Consider the following 21,338-nt stretch of genomic DNA (forward strand, 5'->3'; position numbering starts at 1 on the left):
AATGGTCCACATCTTCTCCTTGCACAATATGGAACTTGCCTATGGGCAATACAGAATACAGCTACCCAATTGAAAAAGATTTACATTGGCTGCCAGTTTGCTTCTGGGCACAATTCAAAAGATGAGAACCACTATACTATAATAGTCAGAGCTGTACTAGGACTGGAGTCATAAGAGTTCACATCCCCACTTGCCATGAAACTTTCTGGGTCACTTTAGGCCAGTCGTTTAGACCACCTTAGACCAGACATTAAACCAGTAATTTTCTCAGCCTAACATATCACAGGGACCTTTTCCACACTGAGAGAGCCAGTCTGGTGTAGTGGTTCGGAGTGTGGATTTCTAAGATGGGTTTGACTCTGCACTCCCCCACATGCAACCAGCTGGGTGACCTTGGGCTCCCCACAGCACTGATAAAGCTATTATGACCAAGCAGTAATATCAGGGCTCTCTCAGCCTCAGCTACCTCACAGAGTATATGTTGTGGGGAGAGGAAAGGGAAGGTGATTGTAAGCTGCTTTGAGACACCTTCGGGTAGAGAAAAGCAGCATGAAAGAACCAACTCTTCTTCTTCTACTGGGAATCTGCCCCGCCTGCTTGTCCAGTGGAGGGGCAAATTCCTAGTTCCACTTGAAGTTGATGCTGGCCTGGGGCTGTCCCAAGCATACCCCAATTCAGGCCCTCCATTGTCCTGCTACAAGGAAATGCAGATATATCTACATTCCCCTTTTTACTACAAAGGGGCAGGCCCGTTTGGCAGGGGAAGAGTTGGGCTATCTACACCCAACTTTTCCCCAAACAGATGTCCCCCCCCCCCATCTAGGAACATGTTATTGTGCCTCCAAGCAATACCACATTCGCAAATGAAAAAACAACAACAGCAAAGTCTACTCCACAGTTTGGCAGATCCTTGCCACCCCAGCTTCTGCGTAGGAGTGCACATATGGGGCAGACAAGGTGCCACTAGCAAAATGCTCCCCTGTACGACAGCAGGGAGAGGCAGAGCAATGCGCCCCAGTGTAAACACCCAGTGGCAGTCTGGTGCACTGGCCTGGGTGCGGACGAAGTCAGGGTTACTATGAGGTCCAATGGAAGAGCGGCAAACTATGTGCACAGCTTTGTGCCTGTTGGAAGAAGGGAGTGTTAAAAATACACCATATCAAGAGACGGCTTTCTCCCATATCAAACAATCTGAACACTTTCCTTCAAAGTGAATTGTCATTGTTTTATGTTCGGTTCATAATTAACCTACTAAGATACTAAGTTCAGCAATGGAATAGGCTGCCTAAGGAGGCGGTGAGCTCCCCCTCACTGGCAGTCTTCAAGCAAAGGTTGGATACACACTTTTCTTGGATGCTTTAGGATGCTTTGGGCTGATCCTGCGTAGAGCAGGGGGTTGGACTAGATGGCCTGTATGGCCCCTTCCAACTCTATGATTCTATGATTCTATGATTCTCTATGATTCTATATTTTTTTTAGAATAACATGTTCAAAAATGGTCCAATGTTTTCCGGTCAAGTCCATTTTTCAACTGTTTAATGCTAGGTTTGCTCTTGAAAAGTCTGTCCCATAAGCTTGGGCTTTGACCGGCCATAATGACTGAATATAACAAAACTACATTACCCACAAATTGCCCCATAATGAGCACATGGTACACCGTTAAATCAGGCTTTCATGACTGGTGGATTTACACACTTCACACAAATTTCCTTCATGTGGCTTAACACTTGTGGGCAGCCACTGTCGGCTGCTAGCATCTGGCCAGCCTTGCTGGGATCCTGAACTGAGCTGGCAAATTGAGGTCACAATATTTTGCAAATCACATCGTGCTCTTGTTGTTGTTGTGTTCTTTTTAAAGCTTTATCAGTGATAAGTGAGATAATATCTGATATATCGCCGAGCCATTGGCTCATCAGAGAGAGTCTTATAATTGAGGGCTTGATTTATAAAAGTAGAGCAAGCAAGACTTGTGTTAAAGGCTAGGCTGCTGCCTACTGATTTAAGATGACCCGCTTCTGTAGCAAGCCGTGGCTATGGCAGTCCCTGTAGAGCGACATAAAACAGCAAAGCAGTATGACTTCTCATTTTTCCCCTTCCCCAGAGAAGAGCAGAATCATTAGCCAATAATAACATCAGAGAAGAAAACGTATTGAACCGATTGTTGGTGTCAAACCAACACAGTGACATAAAGGTAGAAGACAGTAGCCCACTGGGGCGAAATAATACAATTTTGTCTGTCCGTTTTGCAACATCTTACAGAGAAGCCCTTTTCAGCGGTTGCATTTCAGCAGCTACTTTCAAGAGGACCAAACACGAGTCTGGATTTCATAACAACTTTTCTTCCTTTGTAACTGATCTGAGTCATTAGTGTCTGAAAAAAAAAGAACTAGTGGACAACAACGAACAGCAGCAAATGTACTGGGGCCCTCGGTAAGGGAAGACACCTCCATCCTTCAGATGGCAAGAAGAAGAAGAAGAAGAAGAAGAAGAAGAAGAAGAAGAAGAAGAAGAAGAAGAAGAAGAAGAAGAAGAAGAGTTGGTTCTTATATGCTGCTTTTCTCTCCCCGAGCGAGGCTCAAAGCGGCTTACAGTCGCCTTCCCTTTCCTCCTGTGACTGTTAGCTTTGGAATTCCTGTAAATCTGGTTCTGTATTGTTACAAATGATTAAACACTCCAATATACTACGTAGGTGTGCCAATAAATACAGATCTCATTTTGAAAAGCATTAGGACTTCCTACAATTTTGAGAGGTATGAAAACCAATCCCAACCAGTAGTAATTATTTACAATATTTATTTCGCATCCTCTTTTTTCCAAGCTTCCCAAGACCCAAAGTGGGTAAAAATAATATTTAAAAAGTCATAAAGTAAAAATTTACAATAAACAAAATCCACCCAACCAATCATCGAGGCATATATTATGTACCCTCCCCTCTTTCTCCCAGGGGAAGGGGGTGGCTTTTATGCAGTTTAGTTTTTCATTGTTATACTTTCAAAATTTAAAAATGTTTAATTTTATCTTATATCCTGTCTTATGTAATCCACCCAAGCCTTCGGGGAAGGGTGGAATACAAATGTAAACATAAATAAACTAACTATACAGATGCCGGCCTCCAGTTGGAACCTGGGGATCCCGTGGAATTACGGGTCATCTCTAGATAAGAGTGTGCAGTTCCCCTGGTGAAAATGGATGCTTTGGAGGGGGGACTCTATGCCATGCTTCTATCTTTACATCTCAGAATCAGAAACATTTTAAAAAATTGAAAGCTGGAGATTAAAATATTCTATGAAGTAGTGTTGGTTCTTATATGCCACTTTTCTCTACCCAAAGGAGTCTCAAAGCGGCTTACAATCACTTTCCCTTTCCTCTCCCCACAACAGAAACCCTGTGAGGTAGGTGAGGCTGAGAGAGCCCTGAGATTACTGAAGAAGAAGAGTTGGTCCTTATATGCCACTTTTCTCTACCAGGAGTCTCAAAGCGGTTTACAGTCGCCTTCCCTTTCCTCTCCTCACAACAGACACCCTGTGAGGGAGGTGAGGCAGAGAGAGCCCTGAGATTACTGAAGAAGAAGAGTTGGTTCTTATATGCCGCTTTTCTCTACCCGAAGGAGTCTCAAAGCGGCTTACAGTCACCTTCCCTTTCCTCTCCCCACAACAGACACCCTGTGAGGGAAGTGAGGCAGAGAGAGCCCTGAGATTACTGAAGAAGAAGAGTTGGTTCTTATATGCCGCTTTTCTCTACCCGAAGGAGTCTCAAAGCGGCTTACAGTCACCTTCCCTTTCCTCTCCCCACAACAGACACCCGGTGAGGTGGGTGAGGCTGAGAGAGCCCTGCTATTACTGCTCAGTCAGAACAGCTCTATCAGTGCTGCATCGAGCCCAAGGTCACCCAGCTGGCTGGTTATCAGATTAGAAGCCATCTTAACCACCACACCAAGCAGTTACATCATTGTATCTCTATCGTTCCAGGATGATATCACCATATCATAATTTTGGGGGCTATTTTAAAAGAAGAAGGGGAGTGCGATGATATCACCAATAACAACACCGAGGATGACATCCTCCTCCCTTGAGAATCCTCATTATAGAAGGCATGTGCAGAAGAAAATAAACAGACTCCACAACCGTGAAACAGCACAGGAGTGGGGATCTGTGGAACAACTGTGCTTAAGCTGTTTCCAGTTCTTGTAGATCAACCGGCAAGAAAATCGGGAGTAAGTCGAGTGTGCTGAAAAGGTCTTTGTTATCTCCTTGTCTGGATATGAATGTAATTTTGATTGGCAGTTGGCAAACTTTTCTCTCTTACATGGAAATAATTAACATATTAGGACACGTCCAGGCAAGCATTTTTGTACATGATAAATGTACAGTAGACCTACACTGGCTATAATTCTGACACTGGCAGGGTCATGATTAATGGCACAAGTATTGTTGCAGAAACCCAGAGAAGTTTATTACCTAGTCCTTAGTTTGTACCTGCTCCATGAGAATTCCTCCTCTGTTCTCCATCTACTGCCAGTGGCCATGAGTTTATGAGGGAGAGCCTGGAAAGGGCGGAGACATCCTGAAATGAGTGAAGGGCAAAGGCAGTCGATGCAGGAGTTGCATAGTGCAAAAATTATGCCTCGAGAGTGGCTAGAATAATCCAGTCCCGCCTGATGACTACTTTGAGAATATGACCTCCCGGTAACAGCAGGATCTCCTTTCCCTTCTACCTTAGCCACCACTGATCACTTCCAGTAGCCTTAACCTGATTTAGCCCATTGGCTAATCAAGGTTAGGATTGTCTACTCTGACTGGCAGGAGCAGGATCTAAGGCTACAGTTTTGACTCGACACTCGCACTACCTGCTCGTTTCAACTTCAGATGCCAGGAGTTAAACCTGGGACCCTCTGCATGCAAAACAGATGCTCTGGCACAAAGTCAGGACCCCTTCCCAAATTTCCTGCCAGAGGCCTAGTTCAAGTACTTCTTTCCTCTCCTCTCCCTTGCACATAATTTCTGCTGTACTTATAGGGGGAAGTAGATGTCTTGAAAAGTATCTTCCGTACCACCCAAGTAGACTTAGGCCATTTGTTGAACACCGTTCAGGATTAATACAACATATCCATCATGATATTTGCCTATCATTTCCCACTTTTCTATATAGGAATAAAAAAGGATTGTGATCTATGCTCAAGTGAGAGTATTTCTCTTTTTAAAAAGTCGATTCATCTCATAATCCGCCAGGTTTCTTGCACTGGAGTACTTTAAAGTGCAAGCCTTGAAACCTGAATCTAAAGGAAGCTGCAGTGCTGACACTTCAATCACAATGTAGTCTAAATGGGAGCACTAGTTACCCACAGGTAGCGCAAGTCAAAGAGAAAGGCGGACTCATTAAACAATGTTCTCTATTTTGTGCAGGTTTAATTATTTCCCCTTCTACCAGACCCATTTATAATAAAAGGGAAAGTGGTATCTAAATATAGCATTCCATTTAAACTTGTGAGACTCAAGGGATAAAAGTCATATGGTATCCAAGCCTGACTTTCTTTACTGAAGTATTCTCAGATAACTCAACAGAGAACGACTGTTAGCATGTATCTACCCATAGTTTGTGAAAAGGTCATATACCTTCTTGAAAAAACTTATGTGTTAGGTCACAGGGAGAGTTCTGGCCACAGTATCATATGACTCTCCCTACATGTTATAGGGCATAAAAAGGTAAAGGTAAAGGTATCCCCTGTGCAAGCACGGGGTCATGTCTGACCCTTGGGGTGACGCCCTCTAGCGTTTTCATGGCAGACTCAATACGGGGTGGTTTGGCAGTGCCTTGCCCAGTCATTACCGTTTACCCCCCAACAAGCTGGGTACTCATTTTACCGACCTCAGAAGGATGGAAGGCTGAGTCAACCTTGAACCGGCTGCTGGGATTGAACTCCCAGCCTTATGGGCAGAGCTTTCAGACTGCATGCCTGCTGCCTTATCACTTTGCGCCACAAGAGGCTCTTGTTATAGGGCATAGTAGAGCCCAAATGCATTGCATGCACACATGCTAATTTTGCGACATCTGACATGATGATGAACTATCTGAGAATGAAGTCAGTTTCGAGATATGCTTTCCTAGCTGACCACCAGAAATTCATTACAGTTGTAACTTGTCTGGTTCTTGCAGAATAGCAGAATGATTTCACACTTGGGTTCACAAAGATGCATGTATTGGAAAGTGGGAATGGTGTCACAAATGAATGTCAGGTTGCGGGATTATTTGAGCTTTTAAAAATGTCCCATTTCCTCAATATCCCCAACTAAAAATATCCAATTTTTCAGTCCATACCTCTCATGATTTAAGCCTGCTCTGATGACAAGCCGGGACTTACTGTATCTCCCTAGTTTTTGCTGATGTTGGATTGGTCTAATGGATACATCGTTTACTACAATGTATTGAAGGTTAAACTGCCTTTGAAGAGAATCCTTCAACTGGTCTAGTATATGGATGACAGGCTGCTCAGTGGGACACACTTCATAGATATATGAATAATATAATAATAATGTATAAAGTCTGTAGGCTTGTATCAGTGCAAAAGGCGTGCGGACATCATGTGCTGTTTGGACAAGCTGACAGTTTGTGTGGAGAAGGAGTCAACAGTCATAGCACAACCCAATATCAATGACAATTGGAAATGTAGCCACATCGTCCTAGAGGGGGGAAATGTCACTTAGCACAGAGGTAGTCAACCTGTGGTCCTCCAGATGTTGATGGACTACATGGAAATTGTAGTACATGATAATCTGGAGGACCACAAGTTGACTGCCCCTAATATAGCAGAACCCCAAAGATTTGTTAGGTTCTGGGGAAATTCCTGGATTAAGCTGAACCTGTAGAAAAGAGATGAGCATTGAACAGGAATTGTACCATGTGTTAGCAATTAATATCCAAAATGTGGCAGAATAGCCTCTGAAGGAACAGTGAGAGGAGCTGGGGAGAGTTATCTGTTGGGGATAATTCTATCATTAAGGGATGATGTGTTGGAATAGGAGACTAAAACTTGGGCAAGTGAAAATAGGACAGTAGGTAGTAGGGCTGTGAAAGCAACTCAAAGGATCTGAGTGTAGCTAAGAACAGAGAAACAAGGTGCAGGGGCCTATTACCAATACTAGAAACTTCTGTGACAAAATATGGGAGCTTGAGTGCTCTGGGCTAACTGATGTTAGATAGAGCAGGATATAGTATAAGATCAGGGCCCTGGCAGAACTGTCCTATTTCTGCAGGGCCTGCAAGATGGAGTTCTTCAGCCAAGCATTTGGTTAGGGCTAGCGATCTTAACATCATATGGACCTCCCCTAGACATCCCCCTTGGACACCCCCTCAATGGACAGTGTCCTCTGATAGGCTATATCAGAAGCTGCCAGTTTGCCTCAGGTTGTTTCTGTGACTGGTTTTTCCACTGCAGGGTAGCCATGGAATGCCGGCTGATGCCACCAGAACTATCCCAACCTCAACCTCAGCTCACTGGCAGCATCAGGTGTTCAGGGCAGTCCCATTCTAACACAGTTGAAAATCATTGCAGAATTTTCCAGGTGCTTTCTTTCAACTTGGCGATATAGATTTGAACAAGCATGGCAATTTTCTTTTTATCTCACTTTTCAGGCATTGCGGAAACCAAACCATTGCATACATAGGAGTTCTCTTTGATTTCGAGCTGAATATAATTAAACCTTTGCCTTCAGTTTTGACAGAAGATGCTATACATTATGGAGCTGGCACCAGGCTTGGATGATTCGCACAGAAGATAATATTTGACATCTCTTTATCTTTCTGATGGAAGCCCTGTTCCCTTACCCACAACACAATCCACAGGAGCAGGCTAAGTTTATTGTGTCTTGATTGACAGATTACCAAAGTGATAGACTCTGACAAATAGGAGAGCAACTTCTTGATTCATTCAGAGAGGAAAGCATTTACAAATGAAAGCAGCTACACCATGGGAAATTCTTTTGATCTAGCTGCCTGCATAATGTTTATATACCAACACAGATATGACAGCTACTCCTTTGTATACCAAATCTTGGGATTTCAAAACACTTTTGACAACGACAATGGGTGTAATCAAGACTAAAAAGTCAGTCATTCTCACCCAAATTTTACAATGGACAAACCAAAAGCCGGTTCAGATGTTCAGCTAATTGCCTCCGTTGGACTTAAACAAACAAATTGTCCTGCAGAGAATGTCCCATTGGGGCTTGAAATACCCACTACACTGACATATGCAATACCTGGGGTTTCTATAGGACCATCAGCTGCTGTGATTGTGGGAATAATGGCAAGTAATTTTTGTTAAAGTGCACAGTGGAAGGAATGATCCTGTCTTCACATCCGTGCTGAAAAGGTCTAATGAGGCTGTTGAGGCAAGTGACATGAAATTGGAAGAAGTAGCTAAGACCCTGGAAGAGAGAGAGAGAGAGAGAGAGAGAGAGAGAGAGAGAGAGAGAGAATTCAACCAGAGCAGAACACTCTGGAAAAGTGGGCAGAGGTGAACAAGATGCAATTGAGCAAAGAGAAGTGCAGAACTCTACATCTGGATAAAAAATTGAGATTCACCAAGACTGGATGTCTGGACACACTTCTGGGCAGTAGTATGCATTAACAAGATCTTGGGGTACAAGGGAACTATGAATGGTCAGTGTGATGCGGTGGCAAATAAGGTAATGCAGTCTTGGGGTTGGACATCCAAGTACCAAGATATGATAGACTTGCTGTACATTGCAATGGTCAGACCACAGCTGAGAGCCTGCTTGATGTGATTGTAAGCCACTTCAAGACTTCTTTGGGAAGTAAAAAATGGGGTATAAAAAAACAACTCTTCTACTACTACTGAGTGCCGTTCTGGAGCCTCACGTCCAAAAGGATGTGGATGGAATAAAGTCGGTGCAGAAGAGAGTGGCAAGGACGATCAGGTGGGCAAGAGAACTAGCAAATGCAATGAAAGGCTGAGAGACTTGGGAATGTTTAGTCTGGAAAAGAGAAGGTTGAGGGGGGACATGGTTGCTTTCACTGAATATTTGAAGGCTGTTCCAGTTGTCTGCAGAGGATATGACTTGCTATAATGGGTTTCAGTTAAGGTTGGGAAGATACTGGCTGGACATTAGGATTGTATTTGTTTTTTTTGCAGTAAGAGTAGTTCAGCAATGGCATTGGCAGCCTAGGGATGTGGTGAGCTCAATCATACTGGCAGTCTTCTAGCAGCAGCTGGACATACACTAGTTAGGGATGTTTTTGGTTGATCTTGCATTGGGCAGGGGGTTGGACTAGATGGTCTGTATGTCCCCTTACAATTATTTGGTTCTATGCAGGGGACTCCCAGAATTGTCTGATCCCTCCTTCCCCAACCTATTGTTCTAGCTCCCCTAGTTCCTCTTCTGAGGCATCTGAGTCAAAATCCAGCTCAGTGGGAGCCATGACAGTGCCAAGACCTTGTTTGAAATATGAAGACCCTGGACTGAATCTTGGACTTCAATGCTGGACCCTCATTTGAACTATAGAGTGATTTGATTTTCCCTTTTCTCAGGGTTACTTATGAAGGAGACACCCTTGTGTTTTCTAAGGTGGAAGTGAAGTGCTTTGTCATTACACACTGTTCTTATTTTGTGTGTTCACTTGTTGGCTTTGGCAGTGGGGGGCATTTAGTTAAAAATAATTGCTGCACAAAACCTTTTTTTTTTCTATATTGGGAAAAGGATGGCTGGGATACCTTCTATAAAATTGCCCCCCTTTGTCAAATAAACTTGAAATGTGAGAGGTCTTTAGTAAAGGGAAAGGATTCGTTATACTAAATTTTGCTTACAGTTAGTGAAAAAGACAATTACTCTGGTGAAAGAACATCATTTTACTCATTGGGGACAATGGAAAGAAGGCTAGGGACACCTTCTTCAGGAGGCCATACAATTGGGTACCTTTGTCCAATTCACTTGAAATTCGGGGGTGAGGTCTTTAGAGTCAAGTGGGAGGAGGACTTTATTCATTGAAATGTTGGTGCCAGAAAGTGAGAAAACAAGATGCTCTGTTCTCCCACAGAGGAAAAAATAGGCAGCCATCTGAATCAGCTGTAATGAAAACATACATTTCCCCCCAAACATGATTTTCCAATATAATAAATACTTTCCTCACATTTATTGAAAACAATAATCCTGCCCTTATTGAAATCATGATACATAAAATGATCATTTTTCAGGTGTACATCCTTGGCAATAATATTTATCATGACGTTTATCTTTTGCACTGTCCAGGGGGCAAAAGAACTAACTGGAGCTCAAAAATCCAATGAAATGACGTAATCATAGGGACGCTGTGAAGCCCCCGATGTCCACATGAAAACATAGCTTTTTGTGCATAATCTACCCTGTAAATTAGCATTACAACCCTTTATGCCATTCAAACTCAGTGTATCCATTTGGAAAAATATTGAAATTATTTAACACCCTCTCCCCCACCATTTACTAAGCTTGAATGTATGAATTCGGATCCAGCGTAGGAATTCAATATTTTGAAAGGAAAGGATTATGCATTTCCTACACAGTGAACATGGAGGGAAATGGGGGCACACTAACGCATTTAGCTTTTTTATTGTATTTTAGTTTCCTCCTGAAGAGGCCTCCTTCCAGGACACTGAACAATGCATACAACATAGCTTATTAAATCCTACGGACAACAAAATAACAGAGCCCTGGCTTTGAGAACCTTCCTGAGCTCATTACATCTTGGGGCTCTCTTTTTGCAAAGTCAAGCAAGGTGCATTTTTCCTGACAATACCCCTACTCCACAGATGGCAGTCTTTAAAGGAATTTTCACAAACATGGAGCTACAGTCATTTTGATATCCTTCCCCCCCCCCACTGCCCAAAACCCCACAATGTTCATTCTTGCTCTAAGTGCTGAGAAATGAATGACCAACATCCAAGGTCTGTGTTTAAATGCTGAAATAAGTGGCTACTCTCTGAAGAGTAATAAACCTTTCTGCCCACATTTTGACACTGTTGAAGTTTGAGGATTTAAAAAAAAAAGACACAACAATAAACACAACATGGGGACAAATAGGTGATTTAGTATTTGGGCATTGCACAACTGAGTTTTCTTTTCTTTGGTAAAAGTGTTAGAGAAAATGTCACTGTGGTTGTACATCCATTCATTTTATTATTCGATCCCAAGAGGAAGTATTCTACTACTCGCTTGGCCCCAAAACTAAGTGGTGGTTGCTTCCAAGCCATTTTGTGGATGCATGGCCTTCAGGTTTTCCTGTATGGTGGGTTGGATTAGACATTACAGTGAGTATTTAGCTGAACAGATAAATAGCTAAATTGAAGATCTTGCCACCAATGGTTATGAGAATATCAATGGGGAAAGTTTGCCTACTGTAGTCTCTAGTTCATGAACATTTCCACAAAGCCCAGATGGATCAAACCAATGATTCATCTAATCCAGTATCCTGGTTCACATCAGTCACCTGGGAGGACAATATATGGTGCATAATGGCCAAAGTCTTTTTTGGATGCTGCTTTCTAGCACTGATATTCAGAAGTGAACTAGCTCTGGATCTAGAAGCTCACTTTGCTCATCTTAATTTGTAACAATTAATGGAACCATCATCCACGAGCCTGTCTTTTGTCCTTTTAAATCTATCTACTAATAGGTCTCACGTTCAATGAATTCTACAGTATAATTACTAGTTGAGGGAAGATGAATTATCTCCTGAATTTATTACCTATCATCTTCTCCAAAGGTATGGATCTGCTTGTCAAACAGTTATGATCTGTTGAGAATCTGCTTTAGTGTAGACTACCTCAGTCACAGTATGGGGCTACTACAATGAGTCTAACCAAATGTTGGGGGTCAGATCACGACATCAGTGGGAAACAAAGCAATACAAATCTGAAGAAAATACTGGCAGGTAGTTTCTATCGATGTGGAAAAAAATAGGAACCAGAGAAATATATCAACTCTATATATTTATATTCCAGTTTTATCTCAAATGGGACTCCAAAGCATAATTACTCTGGCAGAGTTTAATTATGCAAAGAGGGCCCAGCACCAATCTGCTTGAAAGAATAAGAATGATTTCTTAAGGATAAATAAATAAGAATTATTTAGAAGAGAAACAACTTTGTATAGAAAGAGGAGAGAAAGAGAGAGACTTATCTCTCTAATGGTTGTCTTCATTCAGTCTGTCCGTTGTGGAGGTGAGCAGCATTAAAAATACAAAATCATTAATAACATTAACAGCTAAACCAAAATACAGTCACCTTCGGGTAGTTCTTGCATTGAACAGAATAGAAATAGGAGGTGGATCTTCCGGACCCTAGATGGCTTTTCCACCAGATGACTAGCAAAATCTACAGGGCCCCTGCTCCCTCCCTGCCAGAAATCTACCCATGTGTTCTGCTCTGGACTGGTTTGCATCATTATACTCTGTTAGCTCTGTTATAGTTTAATGTTAATGTTATTCTTATTGTGAAAAAGCTGAGTTCCATGTACTGTTTTCTGCGTTTTATGTAAACCGCCCTGAGCCTCAGGGCAGGGCAATATACAAACAAACAAACAACAAATAAATAAATATAAATAAGACTTTGGTGGGGAGGCCACCATCTATCTATCTATCTATCTATCTATCTATCTATCTATCTATCTATCTATCTATCTATCTATCTATCTATCTATCTATCTATCTATCTATCTATCTATCTATCTATCTATCTATCTATCTATCTATCTTTACATTTCTATCCTGCCGATCCCACAAGGGCTCGCGGCAGCTCACAATATACAACCACAATACATAAAATCCCAATGCCTAAAAACCCCAGTAAAACTCATAAAACCAGCAATTGATCTACACAGAAAACAATCCAAGCACAGCGGTAAAAAAATTCAGATGGTACTCTGAGCCTCAACCATAGGGCTGGTGGAACAGCTCTGTTTCACAAACCATTCAAGGACCTTTAGAGCTATGATCTCATTTGGAAGAGTGTTCCTCCATTGTTCTCCACTCCTCAAAATGACATCTTTGCGAGGTAGGGCAGGCAAGAGAGTGGGCTAGCAGGCCAAGAGACACGGCTGTGGAGCAGCATTCTGTTCAGTGTTTCTTCCCAAATTGTGGTGGTTTCCCTCTGGCCTATTATGCACGGCCACTGAAATGGCAGCACGGAGAACGCGGAGGAGGAAGAAGCGAAGCAAACCGCTTACGCACAGGACAGAACACAATGGCGGCAAAACCTAGAGTATCCGATTATGCACGCGGCTACTCCGGAGCCGCTTCTGGTTGCGCCCTGGTCCTGGGAAGCTCCACTTTCTTCTGCATCTCGCTATCACGGCTTTTTCAGCGGCATATGTTGACTCTGTGCCCGGTTGCCGCCTGCAGTGTGCATAATTGGTGATTTTAGCCACCACCATTCCACCCCAAATGCGGACCTTCCACTCCTTGCATAATGGACCTCTGAGGTGCAACTTATCATTTTCTTCCTCCTTCCATTATTAGGGGAAAGAATCCAGCTGTCAGGTGAACGGTGACTATTTATCAACACAAATTCCATAATCAGCACACGCTAGCAGAAAAACAGAACTTTCACATCGGCATTGCTTATGCAAACAGGAGGCCAGCTCCCCAGCCACAAAAGACCAACTTTGATGATGGTGACGAAACAGTTATGTTGATTGTTCACACAGGTACAGCTTTAAAGTTTACAGATAATACATAATCACTGCCATTCATAATGAAATGTTGACTTCTGCTGGCGTGTGTTGGAACCTTATCTTACAAATATGTAATTTTTAAATAAAGTAATCACACCTACTTCAAAAGGTCCCTATCTTTTTCCTTTAAAAAAAAATCAAGTTGCAACAGGCAGGAATAATAACACTATCAGTATCTATTGAGAAGTTAACTAAACAAATGTCCCCAAGTGATAAAAGGTGGCCATTGTAAGAATCCTTCTTACGGTGTTCGCTGAATAAAGTTCAGATAGCCTGCAGATAGCGACAACATACAACATACCACAAAAGCAGGATGTACCAATTTATCTGACACAGGGTTCCTTGGGCCTTACTTTGTAGATCTGCCAGCTCTGATCCAGCTAAAGTTACACAGGAACTCTAAAAAATATCGAAAATGTACAAGTTCACACATCTCTGTTCAGAAACCTTGATGTAAGTTATGTATTGATTAGAAAGACGAGTTGCTTTAAAATTAAGGAATTGGTTGATTCGTGTTTCTAGATCCTGTAGAAAAGACAGAGGTAAAAAAATAACTTGAAGAATTATAATTTTAAAAAAATCTTACAAAGAACTTTTGGACCGTCAGAAACATGGTCTAGATCCCACGTCTCTGTTCCACTACTGACAGCACAAGATGCCCCTGGCTCAAAAAGTAATTTGTTGATGTGAGATGACTTCCCAGTGGAAGAAGGACAGCTTGTGTTTGTGCACAACTTTTTGCACTGTAGGAAATTAGTGGGGTATAAGTCTATCAGTGGCTACTGGCCAAAATGAATAAATAGACCATTTTCAGATATCATAGTCACTTGGTGGGAGACAATAATAAGGTGGTGCTTTACCTTTTATGCCTTGTTTCTAAGTGACCGTTATGTAAGATAAGATGTCAGACTAATTGGACAATGGATTTGACCCAACATGACAGGTCTTTGGTGCTTCCTTAATACACATAGACCAATCTTTAGTTTCATAAGAGTCTTCAGGTTCAGTAGCTGGCTGTCCGAAAATGCGATAAATGTTATTTACCTTTCCATTTTGTGAAACACTGGGACAGATATGCTACAGTAACTTTCTCTCAGGTGTGACATGTTGTACTTGCACATCAAGACAACAAGATTGTCAAAAAAATTGCAGTTTTTGTATAATAGAAAAACTGTTGTATGCACTTCATCACTCCTCATCCAAAACATGATGTTTCATTTACTTTCTTAAAAATAATATTCAGAATACCTATTGAAGGCATAATGAAGACTGGCTCTGAATGTGGGTTAGTGATTTCTTGTCAGTCCCAAAATGAGTTCATGAGGTAATGCTTTCAGTACAGACACCAGAAGATGCTGCACAGACAGTTCACAAAGCTTATTTATCATGATCACTTAATGCAGTTATATGAACCAAGTGCTGTTTATCACTTCCATGAAGATATTCAGAACAAATTATTCACAAGAAAACAGGCCTGTAACAACCTGAGACCAAAATGGATTGGAAACATGACTTCATGTTAGGAAGTGAATAGATGAGATTCCTTTAGTTTTATTTGCTTTATAAATTGATATTGTTGATTAACCTGCCTGTATATGCAAAAGCTAGAAACTATCTCAAAGATTTCTGGTTATGTGGGAAAATTAATTCTTTGTATAGATCAAAAGATGAGTTCAAGTGTTTCCTTTTATCTTCAGAACCCTAAATTCAATGGTGTTGATTGGCAGGAGGAAATTCTTGGCTGGAAGGAGACATTCCTTTGGCTTAAACACAGCTACAATTTTATTGCCCCCTGTCCAAAGGGTTGGTGCAGCATGACAGGGACCCTGACCTAGCAGTCAACAGACAGCACTACCCCACAGACTCCAGAGGCACCTAGGGTTCTGCCCCAGTTCCCAGCAGGGAGTGTGGGACCTTTTGCTTGCAGGAATCCTACCACTAATAGGGAAGCAAGCTTGGTAGGGGAGCCAAAGGCACAAACCTCAGTTGGCTTCCCCCAGGCTGACCTCCCAGTTGGGTAGACCACGTTCGTATATCTACCAGTCTCATTAAGGAGACCCCCCCAATCAGCAGGGAGTCCAATGTCAAACTGGACTCCCTGCCAACAGGCTCCTAGCGTGCTTAAACTGCCTCTGCGACAAACAAAACAAAACTGTGCCCATCACCAAATCTGCAACATGGAGAGGGAGGGAGGAAAGCTGGCCGGCTGCTTGGATGCGTGGAAGGGTGAGGCAGGCGCACATGTTGCCTTTAAAGGTGTCCATGCCCTACCTCCTACACACATCGTGCAGCGGTGTGCGTCCTTGAGCCCAGCTCGTCAGGCTTCCTGGCCTCCACCCGCCACATCAATGCAGCCGCAGTAAGTCGCAGCCTCTATTAATTAATTTAGTTAGTTAGTTAGTTAGTTAGTTAGTTTGATATTATTATGAAATTCTGGCAAGCTTCCCTCCAAATTAAATATTTATTGTGTTAGATGCATTGATGGGCTGTTTTCATATAAAACATATTAGTATTAATAACTCAGTTATTGAGAAGAATACTCTCTTATTCAAGAAGTCCCACTGAATTTAGGGAGTCTACACCACAGGTAAGCTTTTCCAGCAAGAAGACTATCTCCCTCTTAAACATTAACATGCATTCATAGTGGCAAGTTCCTCTGCTTGATTATTAACTACTAACCCTACCAGATATAGGGCAAGGCAAAATGGCTTTTCCTTCTGGCCCTGGTGGCTGATCTGCCTCCTTTGAAGTACTGTTGTTTCAAGACAACCTCCAGACTTCAAAGAATGCCACCATAGAGGAAGTCATCAGTAGAGCTGTAGCGTTGTTAGCAAGGAAATTCTTATAAATGAATGTTGAATAAACTAATATAGTAGTTAAATACTGGCCTTTTGTGCCTCCTGATAAAGCTCAAGTGCTATCAGATTGGTGCAATGAATCAACTTTCCCTAGGTTGAAATGTGTACGCCCATGCACACGTTTTGTCAACATGAACACTAGAACAATGCTAGCTATCAGAAATAAATTCCTACTGTGACAGAGGGGGAAAAATAACTAAATGAGAAATCTTTATCACCCTGCTTGACGGATGTATTTATGAAAAAGATGACTGCATACAAGTAGAATTGTAAGATAAGTTCTTTCAAACGTGCATCTGTGATAGATAACGGGAAAAAAGACAATGCAATTCCCTTGTGTTTTTATTTCACTTGATGTTTAACCTGAGCCTCCAGGGAAGGTGGTAAGTGAGTGAATGAATGAATGAATGAATGAATGAATGAATGAATGAATGAATATTCATAGACAACATATTATACAGAAATTTTGTATGACAAAATTCAAATGAATTTGGATTACCAAGAACCATTTGACTGGGCATCCTAGGGAGCAGCTCCCCAAGACACCTTTTTACTATCTCTTCTCACAACCCTTTTAATCTTAATAGTTATTACCAAATGCCAGCTGCATTTCCAACATACACATGTATGTTGTGTGAAACATTTCTGCCCAGAAATAAAAAACAGTCAAGGAAGCCATCTGGTGAGCACACATGAGAGGGCCTTTTTGGTGGCAGCCCCATGGTTATGGAAGGTGAATCTGGCCTCCTCACTCTCAGTCCTCAGGAGTCAGTTGAAGACTGCAGTTCTATTTGTTGGCAGTACTAACCAAATATTATGCCCTGGCCTAGAGAAGCCAGACCAGCTCAAGTTCATCAAGTGACAGGTGTTAACCAGGCTAAGCTTCAGTCAGAATTTGCTGGGAGACCACCAAGGAATACCAGGGCTGTGATGCCAAGGCAGGCAATGGCAAACAACCCCTTAACATCTCTCTCCTTGAATCCCTCTGGGGTTGCCAGAAGTTGGCGGTGGCTTGACAACAAAAAGAAACAGAAACCCAATGAGTTTTGATAAAGGTTGTTTTATTTATATTGTTTTTGTGGTTTTATAATCATTGATTTATATTGTATCTGCCAATATAAATTCTGGAAGGGAGAAAGAAAGAAAGAAAGAAAGAAAGAAAGAAAGAAAGAAAGAAAGAAAGAAAGAAAGAAAGAAAGAAAGAAAGAAAGAAAGAAAGAAAGAAAGAAAGAAAGAAAGAATCCCCAGTTAGCTCAGTAAGTGCATGAAACACGTATGTCTGAATCACAATTCCATTTGATCCAAGAGTCCATTTTCCTGGTTATTTAAAGGCCCGTACTCCAAAGCCACTAGGCTTTCTTCCTCCACAACATGTCCTGTAGAAATCTTATCACCAGGACAAGCATTAAGTTCTGCTTTGTCTTAACCAAAAGATTATTTCAGAGAGTGTCGTGAGAAATCTCTCGGTTCTAAAAAGTCAGTTGCAAAATCAAGAAGAGCTTGAGATCCTATCGAATTGTCTCTGTAAATTAATAAGTAGTGTTATTTGATACAAATGAAATGGAATCAACAATGTAGTTTGTTTCCTTTCCAAGCTAATATCTATGCATGTGCACCCATTTCTTCCTGTTCAGTCCCTTTAATCTGTTTATATTTTCCTTCATTCCTTACCCTTCATGTCCTATTTGAAGCTATATGAATTATTCCCTCTTCTGGTTCACGTAACATCTTGTGAACATTCCTGATGGTTCAGTTGATGCACAAATCACAAGCAATAAATATGTAAATCATTCATTTTCATGCTAACACAAAGTCTGTTTGAGAATTCTCATGTCTGAAGCCAATTTGACCATAAGTTCTGATAGATGTAAATTCTGTCACCCACAAACATGCCGGTACTGAAATATACCTGGTCTACATGGAGATGTGACTGTGTGTGAAGTTGTGGTGTTGACCACATTGTGACTTTTCTTCTTTATGAATTTTATTTTATTTTCCCCCTCAAATTTTCACTGAACCCCTAGTAATATCCTTATATCATTAAACATTTCAGGGATTACATGATGGCACTATTACCATGTTTCATATCCAGATTCTCAAGATTATCATAGAACTGGACAAATTTTATTTTTAATGACAGAGGGGGGAGGGGCCAAAAAAGGAAGGCCAGGAAGGAGATCGGCATGATCTGAGCCCTGAGCCAGGGGAACAACAAAGACCTGGCCAAACAGATCTACTGCTGCCCACCAGACCCAACCCTGACCATGCCAGTGCTCCAGCACAGCCCAGAAAACTTGCCAGAGTGCAGGAGATGGCAGAGAAGGTTGGATCTCTCAGAGCATTGCAGGAGCACCTGACTTAGGGTGCTCTGTCAATCTCATAAATCGTGCGCACTTGCCTGAACTATTTTCAGCTGCTTCTGACCTTCAGTGCCAACAATATTTCTGGGATCTCTGCCCAGAGTTACTACAAAAGACAAGCTTTGGCCAGGTCAGATACAGTGGGGCAAGGGTTCAAAATGGGGAAAAAATGACCATAATTTCTAATGAACAGAATTATTTCTTTACTAGGACTGAGACCTGAATTTGGGTTCTGTTGGCCTCCAGGCTAGTAGATTTCCCCCGCAGACTTCAGGGTCTGCTGGAATCCAGGAGTCTAATACTGGGTGAGGTTTGAAGACGGGATAGATCTTATCTAATGCCTTAGAACCTACCCTCCAAATCAGCTATTTTCATCAGAGGAACTGATCTCTGCAGTCTGGAAACCTGTTGTAATTTGGGGAGAGTTCCAGATCCTGCCTGGAGGTTGGTCTTCGTAGATGATGATGATGATGATGATTTGATTTATTTCCCGCCACTCCCTACAGGCTCATGGCGGGTAACAATAGTCTTAAAATCCCCCATTAAAACCCCTGTTAAAAGACTATAAAAATACGCAACACGGCAGAAAATACCACTCTCCCCTACCCGAACAAGGGCATTGGTGGATGGAGGGTGATGATGACTACTTCAAACCCCCCAGTGTGGCATGGCTGGATATTTTTTTAAAATCTCTCTATCTACCCTTCCCTTCATGATTCCAGTGGGCTTATCAATGAAATTGCCACTGTTACCCAAAGAACACTTTTCCTGGAAGTAAAACCCTTTGAGTCAACCTGAGTAGAATTCTGAGGAACCCTGATTAGGGTTGGTGTATAACTGTAGCTTCAGGATATACAGAAGTAATTATTCTTGCAATTAAGATTACTTGTTTAGGCCTTCTTAGAGCTTCATAAGCAGAGTAAAAAAAAACCCGAAGATGGCAAACAAGGCTCAAAACAAAGAAGGAAAGCAGCGGCTACCAAGGAAACAAAGCAGACATTAAAAGTATCAAAACAACATACATTTGTTTGCAAAATCACACATGCAGAAAGGGAAAATGCTTTCAGGAACTCCCAAAAACCGAACCAAAATGTGTTCCTGCTTTCTGAAAAGAACTATTTACTGTGGCAGTATACCAGACCAGAATAGAAAAGAGATTGTTTTCGACATTCACTGAAATAAAAGACCCTTAAAAAATGGTGTCAACAGTTAGGAACATTCCAGCACTTCTTTCACTACTGTCATGTATGGCTCCCAATGACAGGCTTGACACAGAGCATTAATGGCCATTTAATGTAGCCGTATAATAATTAATGAACCCTGAAACCTCATGTGGCAAAATTTGCTTTAGTTCCCCTATTTCCTTTGGGCTGGGATGAGGATTTCTGGCCCTTTACAATACACCTGTTACCTGAAACTGACTGCTGGTATCCCAGAAGAAAGGAGACAGCAAATGGCTATTACCGTCTCATCAACAAACAGAAAGGCATGAAGGGAGGGAATGGTGGTGGTGGATGCAAGCCGATAAAAACTGGTCTTCAGTACATTAGTTGCCATGTTTGGGAACAGATAGCAAACACCAGGGAGGTTCTTCCTGCCACTTGCTTAAAGCTCATCCAGCTTCTGGCTAATCCGTCTGCAGCCCTGGAGAAGCTTGCCTTTTATTAACTGGGTTGTTCTCCAATGGGTCTGGACTCAAAGATTTTCCGCATGAATGGTGACAGTGAGGACATCCCATTGTTCCATGTTAGGATGTTAATATAACTGGAACTTCTTCTGTCACATGCCGTACTGGAACAAAGATGTGATGGATTGAGAAAGGACATTGTCTTCTAATAAAAAAACATCATCTCAATGCCTAGAAGTTACAACTTCCATTCCCTGGTCTCCTAAGGAAGACCTATAGTGCTTAAGAGTAGCCATTTTTCATTCAGATACTTGACAATAAGATGAACACAGTGACTGTGTTCCTTAATAGCTGACTCCAGATGTGACTACTCAGTATGCTCTCTCACTCCATAACTTGCAATAAGTAAAGGTAATTATATTCCTACACAAGCAGTTTTGCCTCCTACCAAAAGAGTTGAAGCAATCCAGGATGATGCAACGGAGATCACCCGCTTTTTTCTGGAACAGGAGCCAGTATAAAATGTATAATTTTATATCATGTCACACCTTCCTCTCCAATAGATGCCCAAAACAATATACATTCTTCCCCATTTTATCCTCACGATAACCTTGTGAGGTAGGTTAGACTGAGAATGTGTGACTGATACAAGTTCTTCAAGCAAGCTCCCAATGGGAGAGGAGGTATTTGAACCTGGGTCTCCTTAGTCCTGCTAGGCAATAACTACACAAGTTCGGGCAGCTCACAGAGGTTCTTGCACCCTTTGTTTTTG

The sequence above is a fragment of the Paroedura picta genome, chromosome 7 (assembly GCF_049243985.1).
Source record: "Paroedura picta isolate Pp20150507F chromosome 7, Ppicta_v3.0, whole genome shotgun sequence".
Taxonomy (NCBI): domain Eukaryota; kingdom Metazoa; phylum Chordata; class Lepidosauria; order Squamata; family Gekkonidae; genus Paroedura; species Paroedura picta.